The sequence below is a fragment of the Calidris pugnax genome, unplaced genomic scaffold, assembly GCF_001431845.1.
Source record: "Calidris pugnax isolate Ruff unplaced genomic scaffold, ASM143184v1 scaffold24, whole genome shotgun sequence".
In the NCBI taxonomy this organism is placed as follows: domain Eukaryota; kingdom Metazoa; phylum Chordata; class Aves; order Charadriiformes; family Scolopacidae; genus Calidris; species Calidris pugnax.
This window is the reverse complement of record NW_015090922.1, coordinates 4420702-4442417: the sequence shown is the minus strand read 5'-3', so window position 1 is coordinate 4442417 and position 21716 is coordinate 4420702.

Genomic DNA, 21716 nt, shown 5'->3' with positions numbered 1-21716 from the left:
AGAAAATTAGTAGCTTTTAAGAAAGGGCTTTTAATTGCTTAATCTAAGTAATGTGGACAATGGCATACGTGTTTTATTTTAGGGTCTATCTAGCCCACTCAGAAAATGTAATGGACCTAATTTTCATTTAGTATAGGTCTGTGCAGTTCCTAAAACATCTAAATGGCTATTAATTTAATCAGGTAATTTAACTATAGCTCTAGAAAAGGCCACCAGCTAGTTGTCAAGCAATGATTATGAGGATGACATTTCTATCCCATGATGCCAGAGGCAGACTTTGATACATCATTTTCTTTTTGAAGGTTAAACTCAGATAACCTGCCTTTGGCATTTAATTAGCTACATATTAAACACTCTTTTAATAATAAAATGATTAAAAATTTTATTGCTTCTCAAATGAGGCCCTTTTAGATAGATTTAATGACTTGGTTAGAGCACTGTAGTTTGTGAACCAAACCTTAGTTAGACCAGTATATAGTATAATGATATGCTTTACAGCTTGCAAAATCTGTATTTTATTCAAATGACTGCCATAATCATTTTGGGTAAAACTTATAATGCATTCTTCTGTATTTTTAAGTCTAACTGTTAAATGTCATTGAAAAGTAACCGAGAACCAACCGATTTCAGGATTTAAAGAAATGATCAAATTCAGGTATAGTTACATTAAACTGCAGTAGGATTAATGTACTGTATTTTATATAGAAATTGTTTATCCTTTAAAAAAAAAAAGTAATTCTTCACAGTTCATTGTCTGTTAAAAAAACACCCTCGTGTTCACCTAGCAATGATAAAAAAAGCGTGAAGTGGCTGACAGTCTCCACTCTTTATTTGATATAAAAATGTTAGCAATTTAATGAAAACTGACACAAAAAAAGATAATATTTTTCCCATTCCTGCATGGTAATAACAGTGTCATGACTGCAAAATAGCTGTAAAGATAATAATTCCATGGGCTGTGCCCACAGAGCGAATAGTACTATTAGGCAAAGCAAGTACATGGCATTTAAGGATATATATTTATATTTATGCCTGTGTGCATATAGATTTCTCTCTACACTTAAACCAAACAAGCACCTTATCTACAGATTAAGGTAATTATTAAAAGCTCAACTTCTTGCAGCCAGGAGTTTTGCCCACCAAAATCCCATCACCTTCACAGCCAGAACTAGGTCATCTCCTCACAGGCAGTTAGTTACTGCCAGAGACGCATAATGTAGGAATCAACCTACCATCCAGTCCCCTTAAAAGTAGTCCCTTAGGGAAGAAGTACATTGTCGGGACAGCTGGATAAAGAGGGAAGTTCATCTCCAGGTCTGTCAACCTAGCACTTTCCATGAACATAAAAATGAAGGAGAAAAAACAAGAGCAAAACCAATGAAAGAACCGAAGAGTAGTATCTTTTAAACTATACAGCTTAGTTCCCAAGTCTTTGAAGGATTCCTCGTTGACTTAGACTCTGCTAGAAAGAAAAGTCTTTCCTCAACATCTACTCAACCCAGTCATGCCAACGTAAAAGCCAGAGCATTCTTAAACACTCCCTTTACAAGCAGGTAGAACAGATTTGCCAAGATCTTTTTGATAAAGGAAAAGGGGGAGGCCATCAGGATTATGGTTATGCCCTTTTAATTTTCAAACTGCCTTAGTCCCTGTCCAGGTGTAAATTAAGACAATCTAGAAGTTACTCTGTTACAGTCTGAGTTGAGCACACCCCAGGGAGGAGAGGTCTACTTCTCTCTCCTCTTCTCATGTCTCCTGTGCCAGGGTAGGCACGCAGCAGTGAAGTGTGCACCAATGTTCTCACCACTGACATCCACACAATTTTACACCTCATGTTTGACACGAGAAACCATATATCTAAAGAGGCAGGGCCAGGTGGTCATGTCTAGGGCTTGACTGTGCCAGCGGGCTAATTGCCCTGACCACCCTCTTGTGCACAGTGTACCTGCCTTTGTGCCATGATGGTATGTTGGCCTGGCTTGTTCTTGGGCTTGCCTGGACCCAGGTTGGCCCTGGTTGCTGTTGTTGGACCCAGTCTGCTCATCTTGTTGAGGCTCAGAAATCCCAGCCTGGACTTCCCTCATTGTTACCCTTGGGAAGCAGCCTGACAGGTTGCTGGTAAAAAACAATTATTATTTTTTTTTTTCACTAGGTACATCTGTACAACATTGCATGTGGAAATAAGCTAGGCTGGTAGAAGATGAGTTACATAATGAAGCTAGCACAGCTGTATTGAAACAATGCTTTTCAGGGGCTAATACATCCCAGTGAGAAGCCTGGGCAGTCTGGCTGACTGTTCAGAGTTACTCTAGATGGCTTCATGCAGTATTATGCTAGTGTATGGACACTCCTAACATGCTCTTTTTCAGCTTTCTTAGGCCACACCTCATTTCAACTAATTAAGACTTCTTTGTGTCTCATTACATGATATAGCTAAAAGGGTAAGAGCTGCTTCACACCCCATTTGATGCTTGCAGCACCTAACCTATGAGACAAAACGTTAGAAACACTGCCCTGATAGTCCAAAGGTGGTAGCATATAGCTTATCTACATTCTGCACCCTAGACAAAAGCCTTGCCAGAGAGGACCACCACAGAAATGTTCCTAGAAGAAATTGTAGGAGATATACATCAAAAGAGAAAGATGAGGTTATCTATTCTTGGGCAGTTCTTACAAAGGCAAATGGAAAGCATGTGAGAGACAGCCATTCCAGTATGCCTGTTTTATTAAAATGTTGTTAAGCCACAGGGAAACAGAACCACGTACCAAGAACCGAAGGTTTTGGAGACATTTCTTATCGCACTTAAGAGGACAAGTTGCTTGAAGAGACGGTTTATCACCAGGGTGAAAACACTCACATTACTGCCTTTGCACTGCTGTTTTGTGAGGGATGGGGGAAAAATAATCTCTTCAAGTTTGTCTTTAAGCATGTACAGATTTTAACATGAACTCAAAAAGAAAGATGGTAAGAAAGAAGACAGGTCAAGGATTTTCTTAAGTGCTAGACCTACAGGCATGTCACAACAACAGGAAAAAAAATAAATCATTTTTACTAGATTTCTTTTTCAGTAGCATCCACTTTAAGCATGCCTTCCAACACTGCTGCCCTTTCCATGGTGGCTTTTGTTTTCCATTTTGGTGGGGTCTTTTTTTTTTTTTCTCCTTTTTCTTTGAAGTTGAATCTTCCCTTTCAAACCATTTAATTCTGCAAGCTATTGTTACTTGAAAGCAGAGGAATAAAACAAGTAGCAAATCTGTCTTAAAATGCAAATACCCTGTTCCAGTCACGTGTGTGCCTGCTCTGGGAGCATGCCCACCCTCTGCAAAAATTCTGAGGCTTTCATATTCTCATTTTTCTTTGTGAATAATGACTACCCCTTTTCTCATGTTACACTTCTGTGCCCAGCTATTCAGTTTCTGGGTTTTTTTTCCACCGGGGAAAACGCTATGATCTTAATATCATGGGATGATATTGTAGTATAGTATTTTACTATGCATCTATGCTACAGGTGAACTACTGAATGAAGAAGGTTCAGGCAACATCCTCTCTTTTTACTCCTGTTTTGAAAGTATGCAGATTTTTCACTCCTTGAATACTATGAAAGGGCTTCCCAGTGTGGTGGATTATGTGGCCAAGGACTAAATATATACTCAAATACAAATTGTTAGCTCTTTTGTGCCTCTTACAGTGTCTATCAGGACTAGCTAATGTGAATACAGGTCAAAAACAGTCCTCCAGCAACGGCACCAAGCAGATGCTTGGGTAAAAGCCTGACTTCAGGAAAGACAATGGGGAAACTCTGAGTGCCTGCAGTGATGCTTATGTTTCACCCAATTTATTCAAATATATCAATTATAGTTAATTCCAGCCAGATGCTAAAGGTATTGTACTAAGGGTGCTGTATTAATAGCTAAGCCAATGCAGCCCCTTGTTACAATGAAATGAAGCTTTTCCCTTTTTTATTATTCATTTATATCTTTAAACAGCATAGATAGAACACACAGAACTGTAAAGAAAAAGTAGACAATGAAGACAACTCCTATCAGTAAGATACACATGGTCTGATATACTTTTTAAGCAGTAAGTACTTTTTAAACAACTTAAAGTCACACTATTACCTTTTGTGATTTGATATGTTTGAAGAGAAGTCAAGGAAAGACAAATACAGAAATGGGCATGCATTTTTACACGTCAGTATTCTTTAGATCTGAAGCAAATAATGAGATTTAGCAGCTTTTAATTTCTGGGCTTTTTTTTCCCCTCTTTTAGAGGATGGTTTTATGGCCAGAGTTAGAAAGAAGCTTACTGCAACTTCCATGCTCGGACCAGAGATATTGGTTTGGAGTTTCACATACTTAAAGCATGTAATGCTTCTGGTGGAATTAAACCAAAACCAAGAAAGCATCATATTATTCAGCTTTTACTTTCATAAACACAGAATGAACATCACAAAAAAAAAGCAAACCAAAAACCAGCAAACAAACAACCCAAAACTTCTTGCTTCCCCAAAGCCACCTGAAGAAAAGAGCACCCGTTTTATATTAACCTGAACTTCAAGACTTAGTGGCCACAAGAGCTTCTATGAGGTAGAAGATTACTGCAGGAAAAGAAATCAGGGTCTGCTGTCTTGGAACTACTCCATTTAACCTTAAAATTACTTCAAATTGACTGGAGAGTTCCTACTGGAAACTAATAGAGCAGTTGCATACTTCCTATCTATGGTCCATACAGACCTGTAATTAACTTCAGGTTATTTTTCCTGTTATTCTGTGTATCAATTCAGAATTACATGTAAAATTTGTTCATGAACCCAAAGGAGCAATCATGATCTGAAACAACAGAGTAACATACTCTCTTTTCAGCATATACCTTGGCCTATGCCAGAAAGCACTTGATCCATTTGTTTTATTCCTGACTTAGCATTCAGGAAAATAAAGAAGTGTTCACTTGCAAAGAAGTGTTTCAAATTATTAAACATACTTTGATCAGACAATTGCCTTGTATGGAGTAATGAAAGATCAAAGTTGACTGCCTTTTTGGCAATAATGTCCTAGGAGTGGCAAGGAAGTGATTAGTTTTCTGCTGATAACCCCATCCACCAGTCTTAAAGTCTCTTTACCTCCAATGCAGTAACTCTGAAAGGGAAACCTTTCCATACAGGTTACACATTCTCAGCAGTAATCTATTGAGCTCAGCTGCTGTGTTCAGCCACATTCTATGTACAAGATGTAACACTGCATTTTCATCACTGAAAATGCTTTGCCTGTAGCAGTCTCCGTGGCAGAATAAAAAGTTGATATGCCCAGTGAAAGGAAGAGCTTGCTCCACTGAGGGATAAATTACAGGTGTAGAAGTCCAAAAGAGAAATTGCTGCCATTTTCTTTTTTTTTTTTTTAATATACAAACTTCCCACAGACATGTACAACTTCCCTGTGTAGGATAACAGCAAGGATTCTTAGTTTTACAAGACTGTAAAATCCAGCTTTGCCTAATAATTGGTACCTGCAAAGCACAGGATCTTTCCATTCCTTACAAAAAGTACATGCAATGTTATTCCCTACCCACCAACACCCAAAGCTGTTGTTTTTCTGCACACTTGCTGCTTTGCTGTCTCCCCTCAAGGACAGAATCTGGGGGGATTCATGTAATTTGTATGAAAATGTAATGCTTTCTGGCTCCTTCATTTACGTTATGCAAAGTCAGTACTCTCCTCTCCAGAATTTAAAGCATAACCAGCGAAACTTGACAGGTAAGAGAGGGTAGGTGGAGGAAGGTCTTAGAGGTCTGAGAAAGTGGATATAATTTACAATGCCTAAAACCATAAAATCTCATTAAATATGTAAAGCCAGCAGAGCTACTAGGAGAGGAAACTAGGTAGGGCTGGCCCCAAGCATAGCGGACGCGCTCCACGGAGACTCCCTGTCGACCTTCAGTGGGGAGAGGACTGCACAGAGGTGAGCTTTCCTACACCGTGGCAGAAGTCTTATGGGACGTTCTCCAGTGAGGTGAGCTGCTGGGACATCGCTCCGTTTCTCCTCCCTGTTTGTCAATAGTGCACAAACATACAACCAGACATCACACTTCATCCATCATGCCGCCTTCCTGCTTGGGAGTGATTGCTGGGGTGAACAAGAAACCGTTATCCTCTTGTGTAGGATTTAGTGACCATTCCTGTTCTGGATTCTAAAATATCTATGATTATTTTGCAGTTTCTTCAGTTAATCTAATCATCTGGTGTTTTGAGCATGTAGGTAGGAAATGTAGCCAGCCTCTGAACCATGATCTGCCACAGCCCATCACTGGACAGCTTTTACCCTCTTGTTCTGGTTCAAAACTCTTTCCCAAGTCCTCCCAAACTAATTCTAACAAAAGCATTATTAAGATGGAAGTCAAAGAAGCGCTCTATTTCAATAAACAGTTTTTTTCAGTTTAATTGCCATTTTGGAGCTTTCTCAAGCATATCATGCTCAGTCTGCAGATGGGGCCTATTTCTGAGATTTCAGTAGGAGCCAAGTGTACTTAAAGACCCCAGCCACCCACACAGCCAGGTACAAAACCAGATCCTAGACAATCATATGTGCATTGTTCAAAGAACACAGAACTGATTCCAAAGATTTCAAGATGTCCAGTATTCTGTAAAAGGATCCTAGACAATCCTAGACAATCATATGTGCATTGTTCAAAGAACACAGAACTGATTCCAAAGATTTCAAGATGTCCAGTATTCTGTAAAAGGATCCTAGACAATCCTAGACAATCATATGTGCATTGTTCAAAGAACACAGAACTGATTCCAAAGATTTCAAGATGTCCAGTATTCTGTAAAAGGAGCATTAAATGCATATGAGTTATTATGCTACTAATTGACGTCCGTTCTTGTGCTTTTAGTTCTCTACTATTCCTTTCTCCGCCTTCCCCCTCTCTCCTTTCAGGTTAAAAAAATAATGTTACATCTTAAGAATGGCATTCAGGCCTCAGCTTTGTTATGGGTATGAAAAACAAGTCCTCAAAAGAAACGTAGCTGGTTCTGTGTCGTTCTCTAAAATACGAGATGCAGTGGAAGGACTGTCACAAGTCTTACTGCAAGAATTAAAAGAAAAAAAAAACCTCTGGGGTTTTTCCTTTGCATGCTTCATGTCTAATCAATTTATGATGTGACAGTATTCCTAGAAAACCTTCTTTCTCACTGTATAAAGGCCTGGTATTCAAGCATTTTTGAGTGATAATTCAATAGGATTAAATTACACTCATGTGACAGCTCAACCTCACTAATGAGGTACATTTCAGTAAACTGTTGACAGAACTGTCTGGAAGGCTTCTTTAATTTACCAACATGTAACAACATGGGAAAAGCATTAGTCAACTAGATGAAGATGAATAAGCATTGGGGTCTGGGGGCATTTTACATTAACACGTGACAACCTAAAATGTTTTTGTCACTTGCTCTATTTAGCCCAAGGCAGCCGCTGAATAACTGGTACCTGTTAGTGTGATTGACTTGCCAAAGCAACAGAAGGGATTATATTTATGAATGTCTTTATGGAAAACATGCCAGAGAAATGTCTTTCTTTATTCTTAAAAGATAACAGTTTTGTGGGAAGATGTCTTACAGCTACAACCAGACTGAAAGAATTTTAAAATCTCTTCAAACAGCCTGCCAGCATGCTACATCGATTATTTCATTTCAGAAATTCTTAAAGACTTGATATTTTTTTAAGCTTGTTTAAAACACATAATTCCATACAGCTGTTGACTAGCAATAGCATATACAAACTTCTAGTACAGAAAAAAATTAAGAGAGAGAGAAGGATGAAGAGGCAGACTCTATGGCTTCCAGTAACACATAACAACTCTTTATCAGTTGCTGCATATCTACTGCTATTAGCATGCTTAAATAGAAGCTGAGGGATATTTAAGGAACTGAGAGTACCATTAAACAGGGAAACTAAAAAGCATATGAAAGCAAAGACAAAGCAATGCCAGTAACTTTAAATGTGTAGCTTCCTGTAGGTGTAAATCAGTGCAGGCAATTTTAAAGGTGTGATGAAAAGTCTCTTGCATGATGCACTCAGTTGATGTACCTGCTGCATTTTTAAAACTAGAGAAGTTAAGCACTTGCAAGTAGCTTAAGACTTAAGCAAAACAGGTTGCACCATAACTTATGGGAAGCGGTCGACTGATGGAAAAGCCTGTCTTTTTATTTAATCGGGTTGCATATTTAATGGGGGGAAAAAAAGGGTATTTTTATTCTCTTCCTCCTCAGTATCGCCTGGTGCAATGCTCATGGTTGTGTTTACTTCCCTAAGAGGGACTGCCTGCTGAAGAAGAATTAAAACATTTCTTGACTGAGGGGGGGAAAAAGACAACTGAACCAGAACACAAGTTTTCCAATGTTGTGGAAACAAAAAGAACATGCTAAAATAAGACTGTGGTTGAGGACTGAGGGGAAGAAGGAGATTTTACAGGCTTACCAGAGGAGAAAAATTGAAAGGCTAAATTCACTTGGATGGGAATCAGACCCCAAAACCACATAGCTGTCCGATTACATTGAATTTGAACAATGTGAAAAGAAGAGAAACAAAAGAGGTGTAAATTAATCTTGCCATGAGTAAAGCTGATGAAGTTAAATGATAGATACCCACTGAGTCTTTCCAAAGAGCCATCTTTTCTCATTTGGATTTGTGCTGGTCTGCTGCTATCTGTGGGCTACCATCACCTTATTTTTTTCCATCTGTAATGGCTAAACTACCTGAACTCACCACTCTTTCATCTGTTCCTAATTCAAATGACTCAGTCTCACCAGTGTAATCTATTGTCTATGATCACTAAATTAAAAATCGTAGTTTTAATATCAGTGAACAGCCCTCACCAGTCTCTTCAGCATTTCAGACCAGTAGATATGACTGATGAAAACAAAAAGGGCTACCGGGGCAACATCTGGGGAGTAACACACCTCTCACCTCCTCCCTTTCAATTACACGGAGACACCCCTGACCCTGTTCAACAGCAGATCTATAGAACAGCAGACACAATATCAAGGACAAGCTGAGTGCAGAGTAACCCACATTCTCGTCCCTTCACACCTTTTACGAACAACTTCCTACAAGAATAAAAATACTGAAGGTCTGGTGCTTGTTGGCTTTTTCTTTAAACCTCTCCATCCTCTTCCACCAGCTGTCCCATCTGTCCTCCCCTTGTGTCTCTTCTCTCTGCATGGCTGTAATGTGGGTGCTTTGTATGAGCCATGGTCTCCTTCACAGCAAGTAATGGGAAGCCAAGAACTTTGACTACATTTGTAAAGCTGTGTTGAAAATATATAGAGAAATGTCTCAAATGACAAATACCCAGAAGGAGAAGTGGCGGGGGGAAAGGTGATTGTCATCTGTAGAAGAGCTCATTTAAAATTGTTTCTGAAGACCCTTGCACCCTGTAATCCCAGCGATGGCTGATTGAAAGCACTGATGCCACAAAAATGGAGTAGAAAAATAGATGCATGCTGTGCCGATAATGCATCTTTTTTAACAGTTTGAGTCTCTGGGGCTAAAAAGGGCTGGTGCATGACTCGTCTCTCTTCCTTTTTTTCCCCCTCAACTCAGATGCAAGTGTATTTATTATGCAGCAGGCTGAAACCTCTTCAGCACAAAACTTAACTTTTTTCCATTGAGCTTCACAATTTACTGGAAAAGGGAATTACTTACACAGCTTTCGCTACTGCAACGCCAGAGTAGCTCACAGTCCTGGCACATTCATCCTCACAGAATTATTTGAAGGAGGGATGACACCCTTATCTACATTTTGCATACAGCAGGACTCGAGCTCAGACATTGACACATTCGAACTCAGCAACTTGTGCAACAGCACACAAGCAACTCTGCCAGAACAGGGCCTTGAACTCAGGTTGCCCAAGGTTGTCTGCGTGGAAACATTGGCAATTGAAAGAGCTTTCTTTTCAGACAAACTGGCTTCTGAAAACACATGATTCTATTCTTAAGTGGTTCTTAGGTCTACTAAATGTCTACAGCTGCCAGATGACAACTTGAATAATACTCAGGATGACCTGATGAGGTGTATTAATAAGTCTGTTGATGGCTTTAAGATTTTTTCCTGTTCAGCTCTTGTTTCTAACTACAGTGTAATCAGCAAGTGAGACTGAAAAGGTTGGCACGCCAGAGGAGGGCTAAGAGCCCGAGCATCCAAAATACCAACACAAATAATTTGTATAGCCCGTTGAAAACATAGGGGTTTGGGTATTTTTAAAGCAGTAACATTTCCTAACAAATCACAAGCTTCCTAGTACGTCTGATCTATTCTACTTTGAATCAAGAAGTATTTGAAAATTCAAGAAAAATGTTAAGGGCAGGATTGTATCCTTAGGAATAATTTCAGGTGATTTCCAGATCAAACAAGCAGGAATCTTGTAAAGTTGTTCCTGCCCATGAATACTTGACCACTTACAGAAAGCAGAACTACATTTGTAAGTAGAAGCGCTCTTTCAGAGACCAAAACTCATAGGTTTCCTCCCTTTTTCCCTTCTACCAAAAATACTTGGAACAAGTAGGACTTCAGAAACCAGTCTGATCATCTGTCTAATGAAAAGCAGCTTTTTTCATGTTCATCCCATGCGTTGCCAGAAAGACATAAAACGGAGGGTAAGTTAAGACACTGGCTGCATGCTCATTTACTTCCAGATCACACAAGGCAACTTCAGAGTGTCCTCCCATGAACCTGAAACAGTTCCTTAGTGAGACAGTATCTGGGAACATCCATGAAGTATGAACTATACCATGTCTTTCTCACATACCATTACTGTCTCAAGCACAACAAATGATGCTAGGGAGGTGAGCGCAGCTGAATGACTGCAAAGGTCCTAATCTATTCAGGCTCTGCGAATACATCGCAGCCATCCAGCAGTAAATTTACCAGTGGGTTCAATTTATATTCCTCTGGCACATCAACAAAATTATTACATTCATACTCAGTACAGTTATCCTTTCTCTACAGATGAAGAAACCTGTCAGTGCAGAACTTGAAGTGGGACATTGGAATGCCAGTAAATCACAGATTTTGAGTGCTGTTTCTCCAACACCACCAACACACACACACACACACAACTGGTAATAGTCAGCCTCTCCAGCACCCTCAGCAAAGTCCACGGGGTACAGAGTGGAGCTCAGCAGTCTCCCTCATTCCATCCCCTAAGTGATGGGCAACAATGCCATCACATCTTCCTGACAGCATTGTTATGCAATTCCAGAGCTGAATCTCGGGGCTATTTTATCTCTCTGGTGAAACATCCGAGTGTTACTAATTTTCTATATGCCCATCACTGTCCTGATTCTTTCTTTCAGGGAAGAGTCCCCCTGAGTCGCTGTCCGTTTTTATAAGACTGTAATACAAAGTACTTTACCAGCAGCAATGCCTTCAGGTAGAGATATCTGCAAAAATTGCACTTTCCCAGTCTACCAGCAGTACAGGCAACCATCAGAAATGGCAGTCAGCTCCATCCTCTCCTGCTTAGCTCCAGTTCCCTGAACACAAGCCCCATTCCTATCCCAGCTGACCGAGGGTAACCTCCCCAGCAGAGGAGATGAACTGGGGTGGAAGTGCAGCACTTGCACACAAGGCAGCCACCCGCCAGTGGGGCTCCTGCCTCATCACCTGTGGAGCCACCACCACAGGTAACACCCACGTGAAGGCATCTCACAGCCAGTGCAAGCACCTGAACAAAAGCAATCTGCTGCTTCCTTGGCATCCTCCTTGGGAAATGGCTCAAGTACTAACTTGCCCTTCAAAACATGTCCTTATTCATGTTTGTACAGCACACAAGATAGACAAGATGCACCATCCCAGAATAAATTGTGGTTATCCTAACAAGTACAGCACCTACGCTGAAAAATCTATGTTGCTTGCTTGCAATATATGGCCTTGACTTGCCCCAAGAAAACAGCTGGGTGGGCAGAGGAAGGATACTGTGCTCCAACTTTCAACTCGCAGAGAAAATTCTACCCTAAGCTGCTATTACTGTGCTCCTCCACCTCAGAGCACTGACAATTCCAAGTCTGCTGCCCTTATCTGCTACAAGATCTGCCAGCCAAAAGATGACACACAGGCCTTATTTTGACAAATTGCTTAATTACAAGTTTGGCAATATGTAATGCTTTGTATTTGCTATTATCACCAAAGCAGAAGAAACCGAAAAAACCATCCATTACCTTGAGAAAAAAAGTCTACTGTTACCATAAATTTCTGATAAAGAAATGAAGTAGGTTCAAGTGTAATCACACCAGCAGTAAATCAAATATCAAATTTAAAACAACGAATTACAAAGAACCTCCTCACAGTCACTTAGCATTGATAAATTAGTAATGTAATATTAAATTATTCATATCTTTTTTTTCCTTGGGACGATAATGATATACTGTACACAGCACTGATAATTTACTTAGGCTGAGTCCATTCATTTAATTATGCTCCTAAACTTGGTAGGCCAATTGGTCATCATGAGAGTTTCCAGGCAAGCTAATCACAAATATATAGAACATGTCCCTTATTGTCCCCAGCGGCTAAGTGCTAAAATGCTATTTAGTGCTCAGAAGGTTAATGTCCTGCTTATGTAAATTGTCCAATTTAACATTCAGCAGCAGTATCATAAATTCTGGCTCCAGGATTTCATTAAACGTATGTTCAAACTAGTTGACCTTAAAGGTTAACAAGCACAAGTTAAACAGGACAATTATTTAACTCGCTTCTTATCAAGAGACTGAAGTGCTCTAGCCATTTAATAGTTATGCATACTTCACAATTAGAATTCTTAAAAGGTCTCTGATAAAGTGGCAGGTCATGAATTTTCATAAGGGTATGAGATAATAACTATTTATCTGCACTTGTTTTTCTTTCTTATAAACTTAAACTTTGATCTTAACATTCAATTAGAAATGATTCCACAGAGAAAGACTAGGTGACTCAAGGAGCTTGTCTTCACATTAATTTGAATCTAAATTAAGCTTTAAAAACATTGCATCCATATTGTCTCCTACAGAAATTAATTCACAAGTTAGCAACCCATTCTTCATACAAAAAAAAAAAACCCACTTTAGCCTTTCAGCATTGGCCGATCGAAAAACACTGAATGCCAAATTATTACATCAGGCTAACAATTGCATTTTTATGTAAATCATAGGAAAAAAGCCTCCCTGTGCATCATGAAACAATTTGTATTATACGCAATCAATTTGCCTCTTAATACGTTTACCAAAGATGAAAACAGACTAAGCCAAGACCGTGTCTTTTTGACGCTGCCCTATTTCTCACACGGCCTCTCTTCCTGAGGCTTGTGTGAAATGTGAACAGCAGCAGCAGCTCCTGAAAGCAGCTGCCACAGCCACCCCTACCTACGGCAGCTGTGGTGCATTGAGAGCAGCCCCTCTGCTGACACTTCAAATCCCAAACTCACAACTTCTAAACGCAACAGGATCAAGTTGTAGCTTCAGGGATACATTTAAACAGAGAAATCTCAGGAGCTGACAGCAACTGTATTCCAAGGAAGCCCTAAGAAAGTTTGTTGTTTTTTTTTTCCAATCTCAGTTGTATGAGGTGATTTTATTTTCTGATAAAATAGCAACTACAAACAGTTTTATATTCATAAATTGTTCAAATTCCACAGTATTTTACAGACAAAGAAAAAGAATGGGATAGAACTCAAGTTGTTATTTGAGATAGAAAAAGTATTTTCCTTTTTGAATATGATTATGCTTTCACCCAGCTCATAATACGAGGATTATTTTAGTGCAAAATTTTACTCCTGAGGTTGTCTTTTGTAAAACAGGACCAAAGGAGACTTTGGAGCTAGGGCTCCAACTTTTTTCAGTAATACCTGAAAAAACTACAGGTGAGTTGGACTAAGTCCATGAAGTTGGGAAATTGACTGCATGTTTTTCAGTATTTTATTTTAAAGGTTTTCTATCCTAAGAGGGATCACGTCTTGGCAGTCAGGACAAATACTCAAGAATGAAGTTACATCATGCAAACCTGGAGGAGAAGGGATTAAGACCCTGTAAGAACTGCTACTTGCAGTACGTTTAAACAGCCTGCAAAAGAATGATACATTCTAATTTTGTGTAATAAGCAGATTGCTTTGGTTTAGTTCACCAGAGTTTTGTTTCTCAAAAGCACTGCAATTTAATGATGGCAAAGCAATAGATTATGAATACTGATTCTTCTTTCTAAAGATTATTGAAAACCTTGAAGAAAGAAAAGAATTTTCTAGCATCTTGAATGTGACAGCATTTTATGACCTCATGTATCGGTCTTTTTCCAAACTTCATCTTTTGAATTCTGGCTTCAAATTCTCCCTGAAAGAGGACATAAATAAAGCTGAATGGCTAATGGACTAAAAACACTTATGATCAGGTTTTCATAACGAACATTATTAATGGCTTCCTTTGCACATGCACTGACATATAGTGCAATACCCATTTATAAAGTAAGATTTAGAGCCCTATTTGCAATAAAAAGCTAACAGATGCAAATAAAAAATGAGAGATTCCATTACATAGCTACATGCAATGGATTTCTGTTAAGGATAAACAGAAACGTTTTCTTCTGGAGGCAGAAAGAGCTTCCATAGAGCTTCATTAGAAACTCACATGTTTGTGGGATCCACATTCACCTTCTCAGACAGATGTGGGCTTGTTTCCTTTATTGCTATCAACAGTACTAAGAACCTTGGGTCTGCTTTTTAGTAGTAATATGCGCACCCCCCTTTAACTCTTCCTAGAATTGTGAAACTCCACACCTGAAAAATCAGGTTGAGACAGTCAAGATTATCTCCAAACAATGACAAAACCCACCAAGAAAAAAAATAAACAACACCCAAAATGAGTGTATATCCCTCTGTCAGACTTCTAATCTTTCTCCCCCTGCTTTTTTCTTCTTTAAGTAGAGTAATGAGACATTTAAATCCAGAAAAGAAGACAGGCAACTTGAAAAATGCAGCAGTCTGTCTATTTATTGATTAAGATCATCATAAACCCTCGACTCTGGCTCTTCACCAATCCCAGGCTAGCCAAATGTTTTTGTCCGAATATTGAGAGCCAAGTTACTTTTCCTGCTGCCATCACAGTAGCCCCCAGCAGCCACATTCCTGCAGAGCAAATGAATATCCCAGCAGCACAGGGGGGCTCACTTGAACAGAAGGTTGAACAGCCCCACCAGCCTGACTCACTCAGTATGACTCACTCTCAGAAGAGAACCAAGAACAATTACAGAATTAACTGCTTTCAAGATTAAAAAAAAGCTTATTTCTCTGACTTTGCACTCTTTCAGTAATTTCCATAGATTCGTTCCAAACATCCAAACTCATTGCAACAAAACAACACTAAATCAAGCAATCCAGCTCCTCTGTAGATTCAGGTAAAGGTCCATAATGTTATTACTTTCTCAAATACTTCGTAAATGATATGGTGATGAAGCTCATATAAAACCTTGGGCAAATGACCAAAAGGCCACACAACCCTAAATTGAAGATATTATTGAAGTCATGTGTCCTCACCATGCCCAGAGAAAGACACACTGTTTGTCTCGGTGGTTGCTTGCAGAGAGAGTAAAGGTAGGAAAGCCTATTCTATAAAAGATTGACCAGAGAAAAGCAAAGTAGACCCAAGCACCGTTTGCTCTGAAACATGATAAACAGCTACGCAGGTTCAGCCAAGCCCCTTATTCCAGACAGTAACTTAATTTACAGGAAAATTGCTCAGTGAATTCAGGGAGTTCATTTGCAATAATCATTTCTGTTGGGGCTGGAGAAGAAAAAAAAAAAAGTGATTCAAGTTTAGTTAACGCTAGCACTCAGATGAAAGCTGAAAGAGTAATTTTACCATAACAGGTTTGTCTATTAATAATTCCATCATCAAGGTAAATCACTAGAGGGTTATAGGAAAGAAAATGAACTTAACAATCATTAGTAGTTATGGTTTTGCACAGGGAATAAAAATACGGCATAAAATTCTGTTTTCCCTGAACATAGTAGGAAATCTGCTACTGATTTCAGGGGAAACAGGAATTTACCTATTTGTTTTTTGTTGAAGACTAAAGCTTCCTAAAACACTTTGAAAAATAATCTCAGTGTTACCTGGTAGGTCTGCCTGTTGCTAGAACATGGAAAGGAGAAAGCTCGGTGAAGACAGACTGCACGATGAATCTCTCCAGCACCCATCTGTCCTGGTTTCAAGTGGGATAGAGTCAATTTATCTAATCACCTAATCTCTCTAATTAACTCTATCCCAGCTGAAGACAAGACACCATCTTAACAGTATGTGCATCTTGCTTGATAGAGCTACTTCTTCTTCCCCTTTATTTCTCCATCTCTAAATACATGTAACACATTTCTCATTAGAGAGTTTAGATTCCTCCAGGTATGTTCTGGGCATGGCAAGACTCTTGATAGACCTCACCTTGCTCAAATGAGTTTTAATGATGGTTGTTACCCAAGTTCTCATTCAGCTGGAGAATTAGCTAGATTCACTGATCTGTAGAGCAGGATGCTCTCCAATGGGAGCAGGAGGGAGTGGAGAAGGAGGAACTGATTTTTAGAAATAAATTATTTTGCAGCAATCTGAATGGAAAGTTTCTTTTCCTATGTGTAGGCTCTTGTGACCTTACTACTAGGAAATTTCAAATTCATAAAAACCTACAATTACTTGAAAATCTGAGAGTATGATAGAAGACCAGTTGTAAACTAAAAAAGGCCAGGTGTAAATCAATTCCCATTGTGCCTCAGCTGTCAGGAGAAAAAAATTAGAACTTGATAATTTCACAGAAGATTTGCTGATATAAGAATCATGGGTTTTCATCACTACTTGAACACAAGTAACACTCCCCAAGTACAGTTCATACGCCCACAATCTCATGCATTCAGGCTTCATCAAGGTAATTACAGACATGCTTAGTAAGCATGTGTTTCAAGCTCACAAGTATTCGTGGAGAGGTTTCACGTGCTAGGAGTTCACAGGTATGTAAGAGCTTTGCTGAATAGGGATTTAGAAGTTTTTTCAAGTCAGGGGTGAGATTTTTTTATTATTTTTTTACTGGTTTGGGTAGGATAATTTATGCAATCAGGTGCTATTGAAAGTAGGTGGATCAAAATCTGGTATTAAATGAAGTGTAAAAATAGATGCAGTTGCTGATCATGTACAAACAAGTTTGAAAGTAAAGGTCAAGTCCAGCTGAAAAACAGAACTTCCCTATCTTATGGTTAGGTAAAACATATTATGAAACTTCTAATCTAGTTTAGCGCGAATTCTTTCTTTAGCTCTTATATCATCACACAAGTGCACTATCTCATTCATCTCAATTATCTCAACAGAGTTTTTGCTTTGTAGCTGTGGTATTGTTTTTGGGTAACCCTTCTGTGTTTCTGTTTTATAATGACTTTTATGGCCAATGTGAAATCAGTGCAGTGAGGCTTCACCTGGTTTTATGAAGACTGTTGTAATCATTAACAAAGTAGATTCAGGAAGACTTTACAATTCGAAATAATAATTAGGCATAATTTAGAAAGATTCGGGTAACAAATAGATAAACCTTTTAAATAAAAAAAAAAGTATATATACTTCTCTGACACTATTCTGTAGTAATAAATTACTCATCTTTTAATTAATCCCCCTAGAGAAGAATTTTTCTCTGCAGTTTGTTACTTTATAACTGGTGAGATATTCACACTGTCAGAATTTACAGGAACTGTCCCTGCACAAGCCTCACTGCATACAAGCTAAGTCACTATTCTGGCACTTTTGGCACAACTGGAGGCTTTTATTCTGATCTGGGTATGAAACATTTGGATCATCTTCTACTACAGACAGGCTCAAGCTAGTCTTTTCTCTGATTTCCAGAGCAGAAGGCAACCTTCAAAGCTTATCTAAGCTTTTCTCCTTTTTCATATTTGATAGTTTGTTCTTTTTTTTCTTTTCTAACCATTACTGGCAATTCTTTAAAATTATCAGAGGTGATGAATATGGCTGACTAAATGAAAAATGAAACCTACAGATCCTTAAAGATTTGGCTAAAATATTCATCAACTGTTTTGTTCTTCAACTAGTCCTTCTTGACAAGTCCTTAAACATTTAAAATCTACTCTGAACATAAAACCACATTTTGGGGGACAAGCTCTTTTCCTCATTTGTTCATTGTAACTCTAGCTAACTCCTGTGATTCAGATATTGATAGAATCGATAAAATCTGACATGAATTCCTAAAATTCCAGTTCCTAGTTCATGTTTTGAATTTGATTATGTCAGGTAATTCATCACTACCATAATTCATTTCTATGAAATATAGGAGTAAGAATGTTTTTTGCACCTGAATGAATGAATGGAATTGGTGAATAAGAAACAGAGGGGAATTTAACATTTAGCTACCAGGTCCATGAAGTCCTTTTATCTCCCTTTCATTTTCTCATATTCATGTGGCAGAAAATAATTACTCCTCAACATGACATAAAAACTTACATATCTTTTAAACCAGAAAGCTGTATTTCAAATAGCACCATGGTATTGGTTGAGAGCTAATATATAACAATCAATAACTACACGCAGAATAAAATGTGTCAAACAATATGGATAGTTTCAAACTCAAGCACTTAAAGTTACAAAAATACAGACTTCAGATGACCCAGCATTACTCCACACGTTCAACGTGATAACCTACAGCATTCAATGGGCAAGATTTCACAATTTCTTTTTAGCATGATTTTTCAGTCCATGACTCCAAGCATCAGAACCAAAATCCCCTTTTTACTGTTCTTCTTAGCTTTTCAATGGTTTTCATCACTCAGGTAGTTAATGGTTGCACAGGTATTAAGCTAAGTTTAAAAACATGCATTTATGCCCACAAATAGAGGCATAAAGGTTTGAAAATGTTGTATTTACCCCCCTGTGCTTCCATCCTAAAAACATTAAGATTTATTTCACTGGGTGGTTGTGCGGCTCAGGCACCAAATGAATTCCCACAGAAAGAAACAGGAAGTTTCCACTTGACCTTGCTGGGAGCTGGGCTAGAACTTTCATGAGGCAAAACATTTGCAGAGAACCAGGTAGTATTTTCCTGTGATTTATTAAATGTCAGTTTATATGAGTTTTATTGAATATGAGATAGGAGCAGTAGTTATTATATGACAGCACAGTATTATGTGATTTACTCATGAACTGCTCTTCTTCCTTCATCTGCAAATACCCAGCAGAGTCAAGGGGAAAACATGTCAGCAGCTAAACCAAAGAAATGGAAATGAGGATAAACATGTTTAAATCTTGGGGCACTGGAGGGCTTTATTACGCTCATCTTATATCTGGTGTTATTGATCTCTTTTAGTGCAGGAATTGGGCTGTGAATATGACCTACGAAAGAGGCAAAGATTTTGAACTTTATTATACCGGCTTGGGATTCAGCCTTCATTGGAACTGAAAGGGCAATTGTTCAGGGGATATATGTGAGTCAAGGCAATTTGTTCACAAAGTGAAGAGGAGGAGAGCAGCAGCCATAGGGGAAAGCTGGAAAAGAAATCACAGGTCAGAAACACTGAGCTGTTTAGTTGGGATAATAAGGGCTCAATACTTGGGAAGTTGAAGATAATGCCACAGAAACATATGAGGGATGCTGTAACTCTCACTTCTCATGGATGCCAATAACGGTTTCTAGCACTGAATAAGAGGCTATATTACAAATTACCATAATTGTATTATTTTAAAATTTTTATTCTATTAAAATTTAGGCATAAAGATCTTCGTGCCAAGGCCACTGGAGGCAGCAGGTCTCTGTGTTCACTTTCACACCTATGCAATTAAGTCAAAACTGGATCCCTATCTTTAAGGCCCTCAGTGGACTGTGCTCAGAATATCTGAGAGGGTACGCTCTGGGATGAAGACCACAGCTGATAACTACAGCATCACTGACCTTTTTAGAGTAAGGATAATTCTGTCTGCATAAGCAAGAGTACCTTTGCACAGAACGAGTCAAGTCTGTGGAGCGCCTTCCAACAAGAACTAAGGATTAATACAAAAGTTTTTACTACCTCATTTAAGCTCAAGGTATGTTTCTCTGACCTTCTTTTCTCTTACATAAACCCACTGCACATTTGGGCATGTGTCTGCGTGTTGAAATGCATCATGCAAACTTATTTTCTTGAAGCAAACTGAAACAACCATATGGCAGACATCGGTCTCTTTGGACAGTCCACTGCCATGATGTATGCATTCATTGTATGTCTAGAACACAGAAGGAGAGAATGGAGCTCTACCACTCCAGAGAAACCAAAGAGAGGTTTCGTCTTCATTTCATTACTGCTATTTTTGTAATGAGGAATATGCAGTAACCACTTCAACTGGGCTCTATCCCAGTATTGTTCATATTTAAACTTTAAGCCCGCCAAAAAATTAACACATTTAAAATCTTAGACAAAAATGTTATGGTTGCAAATCCCTGTGCCGTCCTTTTTACAGATTTTTTTTTTTTCAGACATTGGCTCTGCTGCATCCACAGATCAAAGTTTCATGCACTGTCTCATTAGCCGTGGTTTCACTACAGACGGGTACGTGCAGAATGCCAGCTTCTGCCTCTGCTGCTTCTCAGACAATGCTGCTGTCAATGATGAACCGGGAGGGAGCTGCTGCTTTGTCTGGAATGGAAAGATTTTGCAGACTGGTTATATCTCCAGTGTTCCTCAGACCACAACTGCAATACAGAAGAACATTCAGACCAGAGTGATGGGAGACAATGACAGTCATTTGAAAGGAGGTTTGCAACAGATTTGCTGACAAATGCTTCGGGATAATGCCTGTGGAGAGAAGTATGCTATTGGAGATGCGACTTGTTAATTTAGTCTGAGGGACGGAGTTTCAGACCCATCATTTATTGGAACCCATTACAGGACTTAAGCTGAAGATTTTGACATACTTCCAAGACAAATGTCCTACCCAGAGTAAGACATGTTCAATAAGGTGTGTGTCCTAGGAAATGAGAATGGTAATTGTCATACTGGAAGAGCTTTTTGCCGATGCAGTTTAATAACCTTCTCCTAGCAGTGTCCCTTCTGACACAACGTGATTCGGAGATGAATCACGCCAAGCAAATGGTAAGTGTCTTTATCATGGCATAGCAGACTTCACCAAATGGTTAGTGCTTATTATTGGCAGACACCCTAGGATTTGAGCCCCGTAGTGTAAAATATTAGGAATTATGTCTCCTGCAACGCCTGGACCTCTTTGTGAAACATCTTAGGGAGGTTTATGTTTTCCTTCCTACTCTGCAGATCGGAGTAGAAGCCCAAATTTTTCAGCACAGCATCTCTCTTTGCTTGTAACAATGAATTAGGCTGAAATTCTTTCCACGCAGTTCTGCGGGACATCTTATGGTAGATAAGTAACCATCTTATCTACCAGATGGTAGATGTTTCTACCATCTTATGGTAGAAACAGTAAGTCCAATACTGTTTGGCCTTCGTTGGCACTTAACCAAGATGTACATATTTAGCCTTTATAATCTTGTGAAACAGTTTCCCTGGCCATGTAATAATGTATCTCATTCTTTTCTAACCTCTCTCCAGTTTCTAATTTTTCCACCTGATACTGAGGTAGCAAAAGGAATTTGCTATCGTGGCTGACACTCATATCATTCGGGGAAGAAAAAAATGGAATAACAGAAGTACAAAGACACGGGTCACTGACTG